Source organism: Haemaphysalis longicornis, unplaced genomic scaffold, assembly GCF_048455015.1.
Source record: "Haemaphysalis longicornis isolate Haplotype H1 unplaced genomic scaffold, Haemaphysalis longicornis Haplotype H1 scaffold_1, whole genome shotgun sequence".
NCBI lineage: Eukaryota > Metazoa > Arthropoda > Arachnida > Ixodida > Ixodidae > Haemaphysalis > Haemaphysalis longicornis.
Genome location: NW_027526203.1, coordinates 361,416,711 through 361,437,154, shown reverse-complemented (window position 1 = coordinate 361,437,154; position 20,444 = coordinate 361,416,711). Strand labels below are relative to the sequence as shown.

Genomic DNA, 20,444 nt, shown 5'->3' with positions numbered 1-20,444 from the left:
GTGGCGCAGGGTTACCGATCACGCCATGAAGTCCGACTGCCGCTCTGCGCTGGATGTCACGATGGCCGGTGGCTGGTATTGGGGGCCACGGTGCACTCGAGACAGAGCGCGCAAGCACCTTCGTGAAACCGTTGGCGCGGGAAGAGTACCAAGGGGTGCCCAAGGCTTGCTCAAAAACAGCTCCCGTAAAGAGCGTGACGACAGGATCTGAATCCCGCCCCTGAGCGCCCGCCATGCCCGGCCGAGCTGCAGGAGGTTCCGTGGCCAAGGTGGAAGCACCTGGTTCTCCCGGCGCCGTGTTCTCGCCGCTCTCCTGGTCGCCGATTCCTGGAGGTGGCCTCACATCTGGGCCCACCGCACCTGCCTGGTCAGGAAGGCCTCCTTCGGCGCCTCGTTCAGCTGGGTCCGAGTCCTTGGATGCAATCATGGTTCCAGTTAGCCCTCGTTTTGCCGTTCTGGGAATGCGTCTATATACAGCCTCCGCATCGGCACGTTCTATCCACGTGCACTAACTAGTTCATACTCTCGTTCATTTAACGTTAAGGCGGGAAATGGTTTCCGTATTGGGTTGGATTGGAACAAACTTTATTTGTACCTGCAGTTGGACGCGCGCGCGCCCTGACGTTCTAGGCCGTCTTCGGGGTTGCCGTTACTCGGCGCGGGTCCTCGCTCGCCGTTACCGGCTCGCTAGGTTCCTGCCTTTCGAGCGCCCCGAGGACTTGCAGGACGGCCCAGAGCTGTTGGTCTTGGTCGTACATCTTCGCGCGCCTGCCTCGAGCCGCAGCGGGATCGTTCTTGATCTGGTGTTTGATGCAGGCCCACAAGATGTGCGTGTGGTCCGCCGTCTTCCTCCGCCAGACCTTGCATTTGACTGTCGGCATGGGCGTCGGCAGGATTTTGTCTTGAGGGGGGCAAACGCGTTGTGTTGAGGGGAAAGAAGGAAAGGGCGATGGGCGGGGCAGTTGTTCTGGGGTGGCTTGGGTGGTCAAGTGCCCCTTTTGAACCCGCCCGTATGTCTGTCGGTAGGTGCACGGCCCCTCGATTTGAAGCAGCCTGCTGCTTCAAATCGAGGGACCGTGGTCATGCGATGGATGCACCAGTCCCGGGCTCGGCCGGTAGCGATTCGGTATGGAGTCTGTAGTACCGCCTCCGCTCGACTCAGCCTCGCGGGTGCGGTCCTTGACTCCGAACCACATCGCACGGACCGTCGCCGGGGCGCGGTTGGTTAATAGCGCTCGCGCAGCTGCGTGGCCGTCTTGTGGTTGTCGTTGCGTTCCGACGCGTCGCCCGCGTGCGCCGAGAACCACTTAATTCTTTCTGTCTTGCAGATCGGCCGCTCGCAAAACGCGTTCAGCCTTCCTGCAGATTTGGCCTTTGCCGAAGTTTCGCACCGCGTGTCTCGAGTCACACAGCACCGTGTGGCAGTCTGCGTCGGCCATGGCCACGGCGATGGCCACCTACTCCGCTTGTTCGCTCCGACGCTTCTCTGTGCACTCGCTGCCGTCCTCGTGGCGCCGGTCGACACCTCGATTCCGTTGGCACTCGGCCGCGTCCACATACTTGGCCCATGGCCCTCGCCGCTCTTCTTCTCTTGCTGTACTCGGGATTCATGTTCTGGGGTATGGGGTCGATTCTTGTCTGGCGTCGGACCCAGTGATTTCCCTACACCCCCCCCCCCCCCTAGGGGGTGTGTAGACCCCCCCTAGTTTTTCTGGACACCCCCCTTGAATCCCCAAATTTCACTCTTGTCAGTCCTTGTATGGACCTTTTTCAGTATCGATCTGCGCATGCGCGGGCTGCCCGTCTGCTATTCTTGGCAGTAGCCTCGGGCAAAATAAACTAAAGTGCGCCCCCCGAGCTTGCTGTTAGCGTTGCACGTATTTATTTCATTTTTTTCGACAGCTCGTGGCAAGTTCGTATGTGCACACAAAAAAGACTTTCAAAGGAAAGGGGCAAAGTGGTTTGAGGCTGACCACGCTGCGAGCACATTGCTACCAGCCAGGGAGTAGCGAAAATGAAAAAAAAAAAAAAGTAAAGGAAAAGGGGAGCTTCAACGGCCGCAGATTAGTCACGGAAACTTTTGCCTGCTACCGTGACATTCATATGAATGGTACGGGTGACGGGTGGGTGCGGGAGCAACTGCAGGACGAGAACATTTTGTGCACGAGTTCTCCGAAACCCAAATATTTTCGGGGGTGTGCCTTACTGCCATTTTTAATACGCCGAAGTGGAATACCACGCGGGGGACGCAGCAATTCCCCACTCGCTTGAAGTGATTTTGGGAGTGACGTCGGGTGCCCAGGGAAAAATGGTCCAATGGAGGCAGCGGAAACGCGAGTATGCAGGACAGTCCCACGGCCAAGGGAAGTTTACTTAACTAGTTATTTAACTTAACTTAGTTATTTAACTTAATTATTTAACTAGTTAACCTAACCTAATTATTTAACTGATAATTTAACCTAATGATTTAACTTAATTAATTACTTAATTATTTAACTAGTGGGATAAAAAAACAGCTTTTCTAGTTTATGAACCCCCCCCCCCCCAGATTTATTGAGACACCCCCCCTTGATTCGATGCCTGGGGAAACCCGACTCGTACCTCTTTGGGGACGGGGAGCTTCGTCTCCGCCTTGTCCGAGTTAGTCCCTTGAGGGACTAACTCGGACGACCTGGGAATAGGACGTCCTATTCCCAGGTCGTCCGATATCGTCCTCCCGGCTTTGGTCGAGGACAGTTGAGCGGCCCGTTGTGCGAGTGTTGTGTATCCCGAGTTGTAAGAAAACTGGGCCGTTTTTGCCGTGAGACGGGCGATGGTTTCGCTGTTCCTTTCGTACTTTTCGATGAAGATGCCTACGATTCTAATTTTGCGGACCTCGGGGGTCGCGTTGCCGGATTTGGCTACAATTCGGATCTTTTAAATGCGAATGCATTTCTTAGTCGGGGGTTGTCGTGCTCCGTCGGCGTGCGCCTGCATTCCTCCAGCGCGAGCGCACGTGAGCGCGCGCCTCGTAGTTCTGCCTTCGTCGTCGTCGTCTCGGCGCGGCGGACCCGCGGCGCTCGCATCGCGGAGCTCGGGCGGAGTAGCCGGAGTAGCGGAGAGTGAGTGGAGAGGAGGAGCGCGCTCGGGCGTGTGAGGGCGCTCGCATCGCGGAGCTCGGCGGTAGGAACCATATCGGCGGGCTCTCTCTCCTCTCCGCGTACCCTCTCTCCGCTCGCTGCGCTCGGAATCTATATAATGCAGTGGAGCGCGCGCCTGGCGCTTTGATAGCGATGGAAGTCGGTGAAGTCGAATCCCTCGCGGCAACGATACCGCAAGCACGAAGTGTAACACAATGCAACCTGAGCATTACACCTCCCGCTGGCGGTGACGTCACTGCAGTTGCTTCAACGTCATCATCGGTTGGAGGACTCACACTCTCGTCTCTCTTCATTAAGTACGCCATTAATAATAATTACTCGCACCGCACTCATCGGTGCACCCAATGCATTCGCATTTCCGCACGATCCCCTTCGGGGAGGTGGGGGGATTTTTTTGTAATCGCGTTGTCTGGGCTTGCCTCTGCCGTTATTGGTAGGTGGGCGTATTAGGAGCTAAGAGATGCTCGGCGAACATCTCAGTCCGGTGCCCTGCATCTGGCCTTCTATCGCGTCGACGGCGGCCTGCAGCGCGCCCTCGACGTGAGCGTCGCTTGCCGCCGGTCGCCCACAGCGTGATATCGTCCGTGTCGATTGTGTGCCTGACGTCTTCGATGTCCGCGAGCTTCTCGGCCACTCCGAACAGCATCGGCGAGATGACCGACCCCTGCGGTGTGCCGCTGCTCCCGCGCTTCTCTTGCGTCTGTAGGCCGCCTGCTCGTAGCTCGGCGGTCCTGAGCCCGTGAGGAAGTCCTTGATGTAGTTGTAGGATCTTTCGTTCACGTTGAGCTTGGAGATTTTGGACGGGATTACTGAGTGTCTTACGTTGTCCATAAAAAAAATCATACACGTGTGTTACCCGAAGCGATACGACCTACAACGTCAACGTGATCCTTATATAAATTGCATGTTCACGAGGGAAAGACAGAGGGGGCATATGTGCCATCTGTGAATATGTGGGTCATTGGCATTGGCTTTTTTTGGTCAATTGCGTGTACGTGTGCGCGTTGTGAGGCATGCGTCTGTAACATCATATGGCGCATGGGGTGTCGAAGAAAATGTTTCATATTGAGAGTCTGGGCCACATGTTTTCACCTACAGCGGGGATAACACGTCTTCGAAATTATCACGTGAATTTTCAGTATTTTTTTTTTATGGTGGCGTCCGATGTCGTGCCAAAACGCACTTCAGGAAAGCCAACTTTACACAATGGTTACAGTGAACTATATAGAACATTCTATATCCCAGTAACAATAGGTGTCACAAAACGATGATGATAACCGAAGGTACGTCAAGCGCCTCAAGAAAAAAATGCTTCCCGCGGTCGGAATCGAACCTAGGTCCCTCGCGTTATGAAGCAGATGTCTATCCGATTGCGCCATATAAACAATTTGTATTGCAACTACGAAGTTTTTTTTTTTGTTTCAGCAACTTCAGAAGACAAGACACTTAACACTTAATATAAACACTAACAGACAGCAAAGGGCAAGGACATCAGTCGAACAAAGATCAAAACTCAGGCAAGCAAACGCACGCATCCAAAAGAGGCAGCCACTCTGGTGGATCACTCTGCACAGCATAAACGCTCCGCACAACCAACGCCGCCTGTTCCCGAAAAATGCACTTGGTCGGCCTAGGGGGTTCCGCATGCCGATCAGTCATGCGGCACTTCCACAAGCTAAACAATCCTAGGAGAATGAAAACGTATTATGGCACCCGATTAACACCTTCAAATGGCAGGAAACGAATGGTGTACGGGGTGATGTCAATGTCCTTTTTTAGTGTCCGCTGCAAAACGTCCCAGAAGAACACAGCGTCCCGGCACAACACAAAACAATGATCAATTGTCTCTGGTTGATTACAGAGGCGACAATTGTCCGACCAAGGAATAGACATTCCCTTTTCGCGCAGCCATGTCTTAACTGGGAGCAGTCATGGGCACGTTACCGAAAAAAAGTAACAGTGTTACAGTTACAGTTACCTAACCCAAAAAAGTAACTCTGTTACAGTTACAGTTACGAAGTTTCCAAAAGTAACTACAGGTTTTCCCGCTCAATTCAATCCAAGCGCCAGGGAATTTAATCCAAGTGCCAACCAATTTAATCCAGCTGTCGGAAGGTTGTTCAGGGGTGTTTTGTGCGGCAGGGGCAGCTTTGTGGGCTTTGATGCGCGTGGTGTGATGAAAACGTGGTATTCCTTGATGTCCGTGCAAAATATCATATGCGCGCAGCTTAATGGACATTTACTAACACGCGCAGACCATTTCTGTGAGCTGATAGTCTGCGAGGGCGCCGTTGTTAACAGAGCTCTTCTCGTCCATAACACACGCCAGAATTATCGTCTGATCTTCGCGTAACAAAGCAGAAGCTCATTTGGTAAAGACACATTGCTTAAATGCCATTTGAATTCTGATTTTCCATACCGGAATGCTTTTCTGCAGCGTTAAGCATTATTTCCGAATTATAATATTGTCTGCGAGATCGTCAGAAATATCGCCTGCTGGCAACAGAAGTGTCGTCTTCTCGCGTAAAAAACACGCTGGAACATCTGCTGGGAATACGCGAGCAGACGATACTTCTGACGATCTGGCAGACGATCACCACACGCCAACAACGGATCAAACGAGAGTCTGCGGGTGTTAGTAAATGCCCATTTAGCTCCGCGCATATGATATTTTTTCACATAAGGCATCAAGGAACACCCCGTTTTCATCACACCACGCGCATCAAAGCCAGCAAAGCTGCGCCTAATTCCGCGCAAAACACCCCTGAACAACCTTTCGACAGCTGGATTAAATTGGTTGGCACTTGGATTATATTCGCTGGCGCCTGGATTAAATTCAATGGCGTTCGGATTAAATTAGATGGCACTTGGATTAAATTGGCTGGCGCTTGGATTAAATTGTATGGCGATTGGATTAAATTGAGCGGGAAAATCTGTAGTTACAGTTACAGTTACTGTAAAAAAGTAACGCCGTTACTTTTTCGTTACTGTATGAAACTAATTATCAGATAACAAGATTTAGCTTATTAAATAGAAACATACGAAGGCATGGGGGCCTAGGCAGCGGTTGCACTTGCTCTGTGTCGACAGAAATGGCTGCCAAACGTTTAGAAAAAGTACGAACGCAGAGGCCGAACTTATACTACACCGAGCTTGAGGACAAAACAGACGAAAAAATCAATGACAACTAATTTTTTTTTAGCTACAGTGTTGTCGCTTTACCGCCTTGCATAGTGAGGGAGAAGGGGAAAAGGGGAATGGGGGTGGTGGATCGCCGGAAGGCCCTTTGGAGGAAAAGGGAAACGGATGTGGGAGTACTTCGGTTGTCGAGGTGTTTTTGAAAGATACTAAAAAAAAAGCGCTGCATTAGTATTTTATTTCGTAGTTGTCGTGGTAGGCGGAGAACAATTTGAGCTATTGCCGAAGCGACGTTTGTCCGTAGGCCCTCGGAGTCGTTATCCCGCCCCAACCTCCAGCCACCCCCACCCCCGGAATGAGCCAAGGTTATTTCCAAAGGGAATAGAAACTGAGCTGGACGCTTTACTGTTTTTTCCTGCGCCCCCTGTCCTCACAAAGGCGATTTTTGTCGCCTCGACCGGGAAACACTGTGCTCCCAATACCAGCCTTTCACAGCAACCACGTCCCCGATCCCAGAGCCCGCTCCCTTCGTTTGCTTTGAGGAGTAGGGCGAACGAAGCTCGCCCAAGTATTCTTTGCGCCCAACATTCAGACACAGATGTAGCTACAGTATTCCTTTTTGCTCCAGCTCTGGAAACGAAGTCGCGGGCTTTCAAGGAATATTTCCTCGTGCAGCAGTAGTGTGGTCAGGCTTCTGCCGGCCAAGATGCTGCGTTGGGGTCACGTCGTATGTGTGAAGGGGCGTGGAATTCATTACTTCCTCGACCTCGCTCGGGCACTGTTAACAGCTCGACGAAGCCTCTAGACCAGAGGTTCCAAACACGTCGTCCCAAACACGGCCAGGGATCTCAAAAACAAACAATGGCCGCAAGCAACTGCGACTTGTGAATCGAACACGCTCCAGTGGGCACAGGACTGGACGAGCTCGGGGACGGCGAGAGACTCCCTGCGACGTTTTATGACCCCACAAACGGGGCTGCACGTCGCTAATGAGAGAGCGACGCATTGACCATGGTTTTCCAGGCTTCCGCGGAAGTGCAAACGATTCACTACGTTGTGCGATGTTTGTGGATGTTTTTTTTTTTTTTTTCCTGTTCGCCTTTGTGTTAAACAGTTACTGCGCTCCAGATGTGGCGAAAATGGTGCAGCCGCGCATCGTACTCTGAGTTCTGGTATCAACATGCGTTCACGTGCACTTAAAGGGGCACTGACACAAAAATTTTGCATCTTGTTTTTTTTGTTGCGATAAGTAGCTAGTGACCTACTTATAACCTGTAGAAACCTCATTTGCTTCAGCGTGCGACGGTTGTTTAATTAGAGGCATTTTAAATGCGGCCAATCGCAGTTTCGGTTTCAGCGAGTGCCGCGAAACGATGGATTTTGTGTGAACAAAGCTGACCACGTGACCGTTGGAGGGATATCACAGAGCAGAGCCGCCGTAGCACTGTCGAATCCGCATAGACGGCAGTTTCTGCGAATGCCCCCACGTACTGATCTCGTGAGGCGCTTAATTAAAAAGCGACCGTGGATGTGACGCAGGCGCTGCGAGTGCAAATGCTACCGCGGCTAAAGAACGACGCGCGACGCTCGAGACGGTGGGTGGCAAGACGCGCGCTGGGAGCAGCCGGCCGGTCTGCCTACAGGTCCGCCTACAGATGTGTTCGGCTTAGCACTGCGGCGGATATTCGAGTGCCGCTCTCGTAAGCGGTGCAGATGACAATTTTTAATGCAACCCGCCATCGCATCATTAACTCCTTTCTCATGTAAGCCACCATGGTCGGGACTTGGGGACAATTTCGTGCAGCGGTAACAGCGGTAACTCGAGCTAGCTGCGCCGGCCTGGGCCACTTCGCGGCCGTGGCCGCCGCCTGCACAGCGACCGTGCGGCTAGCTCAGTGGGCTTTTCGTGCCTCCGGCGCGTTTTCGCATCCAATGGTAATAAACAGTAATAGAAAGAGAGTGCCTGGAATCGCTGTAGAACTTTGGTAGCGGCCAGCTGCCCCATGAGCTGACGAAATCACGGCGCCTCCGCCGCCAACGATCGGGTCGTTCGTTCTCGAGAGCAGAAGCTCCGCCCTTCGGCCCTCCGATTGGAGCGGCGAGCCGGGCGACCCGGCGAAAAACGCCGGCAGTGCGGAAGCGGCAAACACAAACTCGTGACGTGTTTGGATGTTGTTCATTTACACGATATCCTCGGGATGTCGATTGTGCGTGGTCCTCTGCTGGCTGCTCGGTTGCGTTTCGCACACTTTAAAATTGACTTTAAATATGTTCTAGGCTGTATTCGCCGCTGATATTTTGCAGATGATGTATATGTATTCCCACCAATCTATCTCCTAAGTTATCTCGCCTTCAAAATTTTGTGTCAGTGCCCCTTTAAGCGCGTGTGGCAGCGTTAATTATGGTCTGGGTGAGAGCGACATCGCCCTGCTGAGGGAAATACTGCAGCTCATACTTAAAAATTTCGAGCACTTAGCTGACCGCGTGGGACACTACGCACACGTGCACGCCTAAACATTTCTAGTCCAGCTGTTTTTCACCCATGCGAAGGGAGTGAGCTGGCATACATACCCGCCGCGGTGGCTCAGTGGCTAAGGCGTTGCGCTGCTGAGCACGAGGTCGCGGGTTCGATTCCCGGCCGCGGCGGCCGCTTTTCTGATGGAGGCGAAAAGCAAAAACGCTCGTGTGTACGAGATTTAGGCGCACGTTAAAGATCCCCAGGTGGTCCAAATTAATCTGGAGCCCTCCACTACGGCGCGCCTCATCGCCTGCGTTGCGTCGGCGCGTTAAACCCCTCAATCAATCAAAAAAAAAAAAAAAAAATCAAGAGCTGGCATACATGACGTAGTCGAAGGCTCTGCAGAATAAAGTCCGAAAAAGTGGAAAGCGCGAACTGTACATCGGCCGTTAACAAGTGTTGCTGTGGGATAATTTTTTTAGAAAGATGAAGTAACTGTAACGGTATTTCTTGTTACTGTTACTCCATAAAAAAGTAACAGTGTTACAGTTACAAGTTCCTCTAATTCAGAAGTAACTAGTTACAGTTACAAGTTACTGAAAAAAGTAACTAGTTACCGGTAACGCATTACTAGTAACTAGTTACCGCCCAAGACTGACTGGGAGTGTGGAAGAATGAAGCTTGAAGAAAAATGTTTTTGCATTTGGCGGGATACACATGCTCATTACGCGTTTTAAAACATTGCTTTTCTGGTGGCCTAAGTAAGGCTGGCGATAAACAGGCACCGGGAATAGACTTTCAATAAGAGTGTTTGTCATAGTTTTCCTTGACATGCTGAACAGATATTCCAAGGAAAACCGCGCTGTAAGAAAGTTAAATGACTCCACGACCTCTTTGAGAAATCCCCATGAAGGCTTCGTATTGACTTCGCCCGTTCATACAAGCAAAAAAGGCAAATGGAAACTTATGCGCTGCTGAAGTACAGTTAGTAAAAGTGGGTGATCAACCAATTTGTAGAAGAAAAAAACGAGACACAAGTTGGTGCACAAACAAATGCATGAGCCCAACAGCCCCTGCCTATAAAGGAAGAAACAAGTTGTCCCTGTGCATAGGTTCCCATTGAGAACCCCACACAAATGTTGCAAATACTCTATGTAGGGCCTGAACTTTTGCTCGCGCACAGTGAAGCACTTGAAGCACATAAAGGAGCTTTGTGGCAAGGAAGATGTTACACACTCTTGCACGTGCAAACACAGAGAGGTCTCGCCCATTCCATGCCTGCGATGCGCGCTTAACTTGCGTGAGCGCTGATGACCAATGAGGCCCTGTGTTCCGTATTTGATGTAACGGCACGCCGAGGTACTGAAGTGGGGCGCTATCCTAAATAATACCAGCGAATCTGGATGGTTTCGCTCCCCATTGTCCGATCCAAAATCCCTTAGTTTTTTCCATATTAACATCCGCTCCAGACACATCGCAGAACTGCTTAGTCACTGTAAGGGTTTCCTGGACACTCCTTTTGTCAGCGCAAAAATACGCTATATCATCTGCATAAGCAAGCACCTTAACTTCGCATATGTAAGAAAAAACCTTTTCACTCTTTTACTTTGCTGAATGCTGACACAAAGAGGCTCGAGGTACAATGCGAACAGCAACGGTGACAGGGGGCAGCCTTGTCTGACAGACGACTTGATCGCAATTGGCTTAGACAGAATACGATTGACGATAAGCTGTGTACTGCACCGATCATAGCACAGCTTGATGCCCTTATATAACACATCACCTAAGTTGACTGCTGCCAGAAGTGCGAATAAGAAATCGTGAGAAACCCAATCAAACGCTTTTGCAAGGTCAATTTGTATTAGGGCCACCTGATCTACCGAATCGGACACGCACGCCAAGACAGTGCAACTACGAAGTGCGACAGTCGCAGTTTTTAATGAAATCATCTTATGCTTAAATTTTAAAGAATTCTTTCAGGATTATTTACTATATGTTTATGTTTTACCCCTCACAGAATCACCAAATTGTATATTCTATAAATAAGTCTTATTTTCTGAAGAAAAATGTAGAAATATTTTATGCGCAGTAACATCATTAAAATAAATCGAAACACTATCATCTTTAAGTGGCTATGTCACTACGCATCAAATACCTATAAAATATTCCTGTGACCCTGGTTTTAAAGCTTAAAAGAAGAAGAAAAAAAAGCCATGTCCTAAACAGATGACTGTTTGTCCAGTGGTTGATGCAAAATACATTTTATATCATTTTATATTTAATAGATTTGTGGCTTTTGGGTGACGCATTTATTATATATATACTGAATAAACGTGCGAATATGGTGGCGCAGAAAAGAAAACCACGAAGTTTCTGTATAGTCTGCCGGAAAAGACAGCAAGATGCAAACATGACAGCTGAAATACGCGCATGCACGCCGCAAACGCTCTCCAAAAATCAACGATTTTGAAACCACGCTGAAGGGGTGTTGCGGACGGCTAACGAGCAGCTCGGTAGCAAGCCTACGCGCTATCTCTGCGCCCGCGCGCGGCAGCAAATGGGTGAGCGCTCACAACGGAGGAACTGGACCGGTTTTCCAGCTTGGTGGCTGGTCGGAGGACGGAGCACCGGCCGGCCCGGACGTCACATGCGCTTTCAGGGCCTGGCTAGAGCTTAGGCGTGCGCGCGTTCCAACGGGAGAGGTTTTTCACACTTGATCTCACCCCCAGTGCTCTCTGCGCATTCGCCTTGTTGCTATAGCAACGGAGGCGCGTCATAAGCTTCGAGGCCGCTGCTTCCATGCGCTGCGGCCCCGAAGGCCTCACATTGCGGCGCCACGCGCGCGCAGCGCCGCGCGCGTGAAAACGCGCGCCGCAGAACGCCCTTTCGCGGCAAGATTCCTCTGCCGCGCAAGGATGGGTCTGCGGTCTGCGACCCATTTTTGCGGCAAGCCGCTTTTGCGCCAAACTCAAAAGGTACGTCCACGGAGCAAGATATAAAGAGGAGCGCCGACTGTGGCCCAGAAAAAATCTTTTGCTCGGGACGATAATGTCCACGCGCCGCCGGCCGCCCAGCTTTCCCTTTGCTCTCTTCCTCCTTCGTTCGCCCTCTCGTCGCTGTGCCTCTGTACATAGCTCTTCCCTTCTTCGCTCTCCCCAGAGGCATCTTTTCTTGCGCAGCGACGTCTGTCTTATGCCTGTCCTACTATGCAGGAGGCATGCGTGCACGCGCGGAATTTAAACACCCGTGCGCGGCCGCAATAGACGGCGCAGATAATCGCACGCCGCCGAATACATGGCGATCGCTTATTCCCGGAACGTTTAGTCTGACATTATGAATATCCACTAAAAATATTGCACTAACCCAGCACATGTAAGACGCAACTGAACGACGACGGCTTCAGAAGCACCGAAGAATGAGCAAGAGTAACATGGAACGCCACAACATAGTCTAGCGTGATTCTGCTTACGATGAATCGATGCAGCGCAAAGGTTACCCTCTGTTGTTATCCCGCTCTCCGGCCGCGTGCTTAATTATTTATGCTGCTTCTGCGCATGAACAACGCTTAGAGGGTCGCCCGGAGACTCCATCGGCAAACGGCAATGATGCACATTTCTGTGCCAATGACTGAATTGGACGGCTGCCCTGTTGTATCAAGTGTACAAAAACACTGTCAGCTTGATAAGGAACCCAAGAATATCAAACGCATACGTCATTTTAACTCATGCCGCAACTTACCGCCCGATGTTCACTGTCGCTGTACGGTCGTGTTATCTCGTCGATAACACCGCGGTCTCCAAATAAAATGCTGCGATTTGTATGGCTGCAATTTTTTGGCCTACCAGGGTTCCCGGCGTTTTTTTTTTTTTTTTCGTTAAGCGGCTGACCAGCAAAACAACCGGCTCGTTAAACCTTTTCTTTCGGCGAGTTATCGCGAAATGAAGGCCTGTGAAAAGACCGCACTGTCAGGGACTTGATCTTGAGCAGATTGCTACGTCGCGGGCAGTCGCGGGTGATGTTATCGCATTTCTGTTCTTTTTTGATGAACGTGTAAGTGCCGGCCCGTGTTCTAGGCACACTCTGTTTTGGACGCAAGTTGCAGAACTGCGAGAAAGCTGAGGGAACTTTTATAATCGCCAGTGATCAGAACCAGTTGCTCCTTTCGCCTTTTGTAAAACCTGTTAAAACACAGCCAAATTGGTATTCCCAAATTTACAAAACGGAGCCACATTTTCGGCAAGCACCGCGCAAAAGGTAGTGTTTGTATAGCAGCCATATGTTTGTATGTGGTCTATATATTTTGTTTTCCTGCCATGCAAACCAATCCTTAACGTATCTTTGCCGTACGGCCACTCAATTCCTTCGGGTCCGGGTTACCCGGAAGGTGCTGTCGAACAAGTTAATCAACTGTGCGAAGGAGGCGCGCAATGAACGCGAAGCGGCGCCAAAGCAGGCCCAAAGCAGTCCGTGCCCAAAACTACCGTCGCCGAAGCAGACGACAGAACCGACGAAATGCGTTCCGCCAACTCGCCCGCCGGCGCACGGGGAACGCCGGCCGCTTAGCCGCCGCCGGCTAAGGTCCCTTTCGCTGCGCCATCTACATTGTGCTCCGCGAGTTATGGACATTAAGAGCCCGCAGGAGAGAGCGAAGTCGGCGCTCCTGTTTATCTTGCTCCGTGGGTACGTCCTCACTTGCGGCGCCGCGCGCGCGCAGAAACGCTGCCGCTTTTTGAAGGCCACACCTAGGGACCATAGGCTCCGGAACGATCGCCGGGTGGCGCTGCACTATGAGGATAACAAGGCGCATATTACATGGGAAGGACGTACAGGCACAGAGCCCGTGTACATTCGAAGAGGTTTAAAACAGGGGTGCCTCCTTTCGCCATTGCTGTTCACACTGTACATTAGAGGAATGGAAAGACGATTGGAGGAGAGTGGATTAGGCTTTGACTTGTCGTAGCGAAGCAATGGAGAGTTGGTGGAGCAACGGATTCCGGGATTGATGTACGCGGACGATATAGTGTTGCTGGCAGATAATGCGGAAGACCTTCAAAAACTGGCCGACATTTGTGGGGATGAGGCAACGTACCTAGGCCTACATTTTAACCCGCAGAAATCTGGAGTCATGGTGTTCAACGAGGAAGCTCATACAGCACCAATAAGAATTCAACAGGAAGCCATACCATTAGTAAATAAGTACAAATACTTGGGGATCTGGCTTAATGAAGGAAAAGGCTACCTGAATGCCCATGAAGAACACCTCAAACTGAAAGGGAGACGAAATGCAGCAGTAATGAAACATAGAGCACTTTGGGGATACAATAAGTACGAGGTAGTGCGAGGCATCTGGAAAGGGGTAATGGTGCCGGCGCTCACGTTCTCTAATGCCGTATTGTGCCTAAAGTCCGATATCCTGTCGGGACTGGAGGTTAACCAAAAGGCAGTCGGCAGATTAGCACTGGGAGCTCACAGTAAGACTACAAATGAGGCGCGGTACAGGCGATATGGGTTGGGCTTCATTTGAGGCGAGGGAAGCGCAAAGTAAGATACGTTTTGAGGAGCGGCTTAGACATTTAGATGAGAAGAACTGGGCAGCCAGAGTGCACAGGTACATGTACCTTAAAAGTGTGGACACCCAATGGCGAAAGAGGACGCGAAAGCTGGCGACTAAATATACCTTGACCGCGGCAAATAAACAAGGGGGGGCAGTTAAAAAGCAAGTGAAGGAAACAGAGACGCTCATGTGGAAAGAGAGGATGGAAAAGAAGGGATCGCTGGGAATCTACAAAGCAAGCAAAAAAGAGATCCGGAAAGAGAACTTTTATGACAACAATAAAGGTAGTGCGTTGCTCTTCGAGGCGCGGGCTGGCTGCTTGAGAACTCGAACCTACATGAGCAAATATTCGTCCCAGGATGAGACATGTGTTGTATGTGGCAGGGATAAAGAAACAATCGACCACATAGTAATATGATGCGAAAAGATTCAGCCGGATAGAATTGGGGGGAAAGTCCTACTTCCTGAGGCACTGGGCTTCGCAATTGATGGAAGCATTAACTGGTCAGCAGTAGGTATTACTAAGCAGCGGCTAGAGTATTGGTGGAAAAAAAGCAGGGAAGTCGATAAAATAACATCCCAGCCAGGGGTAGCGGCAGGGCAGAATTAAAAAGAAATCCGAGTTGAGGGACTAAATTTAAATTCAAACTACTAAGATAGGCTAGATGGCGCACGCCGTCACCCCGATTCAAAGGGGAGGCCTTTAATCATCATCATCATCATCATCATCAGGGGGAGTACGCCGGGCCGGCGGCCTATTCGGCACGTGCTTTTTTCGCTGCGCGCGTGCTGCATTTCTCGCGCTAGGAAGAGGGCTGGGTAAAATTTTCTTTCGACTTATGAAAGCATACACATTAGCACGTGTCCAGCAAGTTCGGTTTACACGTAGAGTAGCTACTGGGTCCATTTTTGCCGGTGCATGTCTTGTCGTCTGCTACGCGCCGCTCGAACGGCCGAGCGCCCCGGCGGTTTCACAGTTTTAGCTCCATTCGATTCAGACGCGATTCCCTGCAACGCCTGCAACGGTGCAGGATGCGCTGCACCAAAGCGCTCGATTCACCGCTGCACGAGTGGTTCCCTGCACCGCGTCGCTCGATTGCTCACGTTGCAGCCGCGATGTCGCTGCGGTGCAGAGAATCGCTGCACCTGCTACGGAGGTGGTGCAGCCATTTGGTGCCGCGGTTCCGTGCGCGCGCGCAGTGACCAAGAAGTGTCTCCAGGGCTCGCAAGCTTGGACGTTCCCTGTCTTCCCTATAGGCGGCGTAAAAATCGACGCCCCACGTGACCAACCTTGACCCATAGAGTTTCATACTAATATACACTAGAGGGAAATCTGGCGCCACTGTCTAGGGGAGCCGCGCTTCAGCGAGCGTGCCGTCATGTACCGAGCAGGCACGTTCCACTTGTCCTTGGCATGGCTCACGAACAGGCTGAAAAGTTGACTTTGGCTGCAAAAATGCAACAATATTACTGCAGAAGATTAATAAAATTTGTTCTGTTATTATAAAATTAAAGCTCCAGAAAGATTTAATTGTCAGGAATTATTTAGAAGTTTCATGGATGATGAACAAAAGAACAATGCTACCCTTTTGGCTTCAAGACGAAAAAGAAGCCATGTGGCTAACCAAGCCAAGGAAGCGAGGAACGTCGCTAGCTGCAATGGCGCCGCCCACGGCGGCACGCGAATGCAGCGCCAGATTTCCCTCTAGTATATATTAGTATGAAACTCTATGCCTTGACCAACCTAAAGCGCTGTTTTCGACCATCAAGCCCACCAGACGGCGCAGGCAAAATGTTACTTTTGGTATAGAATACAAAACATTCATTCCGTGACTCAAAGAGCCCACACAGTTCGCTTACAATGTGTTATTTAAAAATACTATTAACAAGTTCCGCATCAAACATCTGTTGAGCAAAAATGTACGCAACTTTTTACGAACAGCCGACTGGTGCACCACCTTGTTTCTGAATTCGCAACCACAAAGCCGCCAATTCAAATTGAAACCGCTGCAACGGCCGACCGTTTCAATGTGCGCGGAGCACCGGTTTCGTGACTGTTATTGCTGTTATGTGCTTTTGCGTCCATCAGTTGTTGAGAGGACTGGCAAAACACGAGAATTGAGTGCTTGTGGAATGACAAATGTGGGAAATTCCGCATCGGAAGGCAGCTGTCGAGGCCAGAATATTCGATTCTTCAAACAGAAGGTGAGTGTTATGCACTCCGCTAGAAAGACGGTGCAAAGGAAACCGTTGTCGCCGTCAATACTTCATTTGTGCCCTTCGTTCGAAATCTTAGCGCAAGTGAACGAGTTGTTATGGCAAAAAAAAATGTTGTCACGAAAGCGACGTACAATTGCAGCGATCGAAATGAAATGATGTCCTGGCCTCTGTAAACTTGCGGATGTCAATAAACGATTTGTTCTCACTTGCTGCTCACTGTGGTCTGTGCCAGTCGAGGCCATCTGGTCACCTGGCGTAACATCACTTCACTAGCGCGGCGCAAGTAAACACGCGACCAGCGTGCCAGCCAGGAGCCAGCAGGAGCAGCCACGGCCGGACTCGACGCCCCTTTCGCGCGCGGGAGGAGGAGAGTCGAGTCCGGCCGTGGAGCAACGAACCGGCGGCCGCCGTGCGAGGGCAGCCATGTTATTAAGGAGCTCAAGCGGCCTGTGCAAAAAGCATCCGCCATGTTTACAAAGCCGTGTTTACAGCGCCATCAAGCGGGCGTACTGGGTAGTTCACGACGCCGCCACTACGCTTTTTCTGGCACTACAGGCAAAGCTAGACCTTTGCTTCTCTAAAATCCTCCCTGTTCTGTGGTGTCTCGCAAAATGCTGGTCACAATTGGCGGAGTTTTGACGGAGCTTCACCCCGTTTTGGACGAGCACGGGGCCACCTTAGTTGTCGACGGCCACGAGCTTTTCAAAACCACAGGTAAGGATCTGCGGAATGTCGTGCCAGTCCGTGCGTAGCGTGGTACACGATAAATGGAGGCGGCATTTTATTTCAGACGGCCGAGAAATACGGGTCAGGTATGCAGAGGCGCCTGAACCTGAACTGCCTGCCGTTTCGCCTCTCCACGAGGCAGGAGAGCGGGACGAGTTCGCCAGCGGCGACAACGGAAATGTCGCCGCAGCTCATGCCGACTTAGGAGCCGCAGCCTTTGCGTCTCCCTCGGGGGACGCACCGGTTCCCGACGAAGCGCTGTGGAGCCGGAGAAGAACATTGCGGCTGATTTGCCTGTACAAAGAGGCCAAAGCAAAGCCGCGCGACTACAAGTGCGTTTTCTCTTAGTGCATGTTTTAGGCGTGCAGGTGGTGGCCGCTGTAACACGTGTTTGTCTTGCGCACAGGTACAAAAAAGACTTGTGGCGCCACATCGCCGACCTGCTGAACGAGGAGTTCGGCGCCAGGTTCACCGAGCTCCAAGTAAAAAATAAATGGAAATCGCTTGAAAGAGCCTACAAGAGAGTTGTCTCAAAGTGCCGGCGGACAGGGGAGGAAGCAGCGAAGTGCGAGTTTGAAGAGTGCGTGTTTCTCGATTTTTGCAGTCCCTCTCTTTATATACTCCTGTCTCGTGTTTTACGCTGCAAGAGTGTGTGGCCTTTCTCTGAAATTATAAACATGCAAAACCTGGATCCGTTCAATTAGTGTGCCTGTACCATTTTGACGAAGTTTAACCTGCCGATGCTAGTGGCAATGTGCATTTCGCAATAATTAAAATCATTGGCAATGTGCATTTCGCAATAATTAAAATCATATTTGTATGTTGAATTGTTTGACTAAAGCTAACCGTGACCATTTACATATATTTGCTCGCCACATACTCCCTTATGGGGTGCAGCGCGAGTACTGTGCAGGCAGACTACTAATATCTTGCTCGACAGTAGAAAATGTTTTGGGCAATTGATAAGATCAGTTATAACTTCTCGCAGCGAACTGGCAGATGTCCTGGATAAGGAGCACGCAGTCCGCCCCATAGTCCTATACGAGCCTGGCCGGCGAATCGCCGAAGAAAGCCATGAAGGCCCAGCTGGACAGCCGTAAGTACAACAGAGTTTGTTTGCTCTCAGGAGATTAGAGAACGGTTCTAAATAGGTTCTAGGAAAGCTGGAAGGTTGAACGTGTTCAGTCATAATCATTATGACCGTTACTTCTCGCCGTCCCTTGCCCCTTCATCCCTAGAACTTACACCGCTACGCACGCGCCGACTCAATAATTTTATGAAACTGCTTCACTGTCTTATCCATTCAGCTTATCGCATGTTTCACATTACATAATTTCATTTGCCTTGCCGTCCATTACTAGAAACAATCACCATCTCAACATCGAACCAAACCACTGCAGAACTGTAGGACATTCAAATTTAGTTTTTTTCCCTTGAACTGCTGAACATTGGAACGGATTGTCTGGTGACACCAGTTCCCTTTTACTCGAAAAATTTATACTTGCCATTTCTGATTCGTTGTAATTGTGCTTTTGTTATATTGTGCCGCCGCTCTGTTTAATTGCTGTTCGAACTTATTCTGCTGTATGCTCACTCCTGCCATAGCCGCAAGTAGGGGCTGCAGTATGTACAAATTAAATAAATAGGGATGCAAGCTGTAAGGATGAGGCTGTTGGTGTCCATGACGACATCAAACCAGTAATGAGTTAGGTAAACACTCAACACGCAGTAGTGTTCTTGGGAAAGAAGACTACTGCAAAAGTTGGAAAAGAGCAGGTAGGCAAACGTTGAGTCAAACTTTGGAATAAATAGTCAGGACAGCCGAGGTTGTACACTTGTTCTGGGTTTGAGGAGAGAAATAACAAAGACAAAATACATTCTTCGCCAACTAAGCGACGGATATGAAAACGCTCCAGTGGGAAAATTAAATCAAATCCAGGTATTGCACAGGGTGTTTGTGCTAGGCAAGCCTAGAGCAGTTGTCACAGGATGCTCGGCAGCAAAACCAGGTTAGTTCTAATGAGCATAAAGAAGAAACCAAAGCTGGTGAAATTGTTGGTGTAGGTACTCCTTTGAGGTGCGATCTTGTTAAAAGCACATGCTGAAGTTTGAAATTGTGCCATGTAGTGTCAAGAAATGAGCCCCTTAGCATTTGTCTTGAAAGTAAGTGTGAAGCACTTCTGCTACTCTCTGCCCAATGAGTTTTTTTTCCCCACACTGCAGGGAACCAGTGCAGGCTGATGACCCGGAGGATGGAGGTGATGTGGCAGCTGCCGAGGTTGCAGAGCCTGGTACACCTCCGCCCCCCAAGAAAAAAAAGGGGGAAACGCCCATTGACCGGCTGATCGAGAAAATCAGCGAGATGGAACAAAAAAGAGAGGCACGGCACAACAGGCGAATGGACCTCTTGGAGCGCCTTGTTGTGGCGTACGAAAAAAAATGCCAGTAAACAAGATGTGTGGAGCAAATGTGCTTGTGTATTGCTTCTGTTTGCATGCCACAGCTCCTGCTGCCCGCAGAAATAACAGCAAAGGGAGGTACATAAAATAAATACAATATGCACATACAGTAAGCAATAAAAGTTCCTGCTGCACGCAAAAGTAAAGCAGGAGGGAACATCAAATGCGAAGTATACAAAGTAAGCACAGAGGTTGCCATTCTGCATTATGCTGTGTCCCTAGCTGCAACTTTGCACAGCGTGCACTCGTGATGTCAGTTCAACACTGGGTTTGGGCAATGTTCTTTCTTCGCTGCTCACAGGCTTCCCTCGTTAGTTCGTTGGTCGAGATGGCACCATTGTGCCCATCCTCGCACTCTTCGTCACTCCCAAGGGCTGTGAAGTCGTCCATCTGATCTCTAGTGTTGGAACACAAGTTGTGGAGCACGCAGGCACCCAGGATTATGCGGCACGACTGTTCAACAGAGTCCGTGTCAACAAAGTACAGTCGCCGAAACCTTTGTTTTAACATGCCAAAGGCATTTTCCACGGCCACACGCTGCAAGCTGTGGCACTTGTTAAAGTTCTCCTTGTATTTGGGGAATGTCGCCTGATTATCCTTGTATGGCGGCATCAGCCATGGCAGAAGCGGATACGCCGAATCCCCAAGGATGTAGTCACTGTTGCATTTTTGCGCAGCGTCTCCAAAGAAGGAGCTCTCCTTCAGAACACGGGCGTCGTGGGCCGAGCCGGGAAACCCCACAAAAACAT

The 20,444-nt window shown here is 50.4% G+C and overlaps 1 long non-coding RNA gene across 1 annotated transcript; it reads left to right on the top strand.

Moving 5' to 3' along the window:
• Positions 1–17,083: 17,083 nt before the first annotated feature.
• LOC144154990 (uncharacterized) lies at positions 17,084–19,694 on the top strand. Its single transcript, XR_013319491.1, has 3 exons — positions 17,084–17,816; positions 18,225–18,332; positions 19,460–19,694. It is a non-coding gene; the product is annotated as an uncharacterized LOC144154990 (long non-coding RNA).
• The last annotated feature ends 750 nt before the right edge of the window (positions 19,695–20,444 follow it).